The sequence below is a fragment of the Miscanthus floridulus genome, chromosome 15 (assembly GCF_019320115.1).
Source record: "Miscanthus floridulus cultivar M001 chromosome 15, ASM1932011v1, whole genome shotgun sequence".
NCBI classification, from domain to species: Eukaryota; Viridiplantae; Streptophyta; class Magnoliopsida; order Poales; family Poaceae; genus Miscanthus; species Miscanthus floridulus.
In genome coordinates, this window is record NC_089594.1 from 75,350,354 (window position 1) to 75,350,897 (window position 544).

A 544-nucleotide genomic window follows, 5' to 3' on the forward strand; every position below is an offset into this window, starting at 1 on the left:
GGGTATTGGTGGGTGAAAGAGGGTTGTGTCCCGTGGTCAATGGGGCATAGCTTGGTTACACTGTTTTCCCTATCTGTGTCGGTTAAGGACCAGCCGTTGCATTGGGTTCTAGTCAGGTCACAGACTTATTATCCTGAGTACATACTTGTTTATGGGAGCAGAGAAGGCTCATTGCTCTCTTGTCATGGGTTCCAGCTCTTTCTGGACCGACTGATTGGAGGCGGGGATGGTGGAGGTCTAAGCAACACACTAAGTCAGGGACTTAGGTGTGGGGGCTTGGAATTCAAGTTTGGACGGGGACCTGGACCCCTTGACAGGAGAGTGGTGGGTTGATCCTGCTTGTGCCTGGGGTACAAGCGGGGCGTTTGTTTCAGGGTACTCAGCTGGGCTATATTGATTCGCGAATCACTGGATAATCCGGTATGACTTGTCTACAATCTAGCACCGTAGTAAGAACTGGAATATGAAAGATGGTAAAATAGTTCTGATTGCTTACCACCTGCTTGAAAGTAGCACAAGTGCTTACATAGAATGGTTAGTTAAT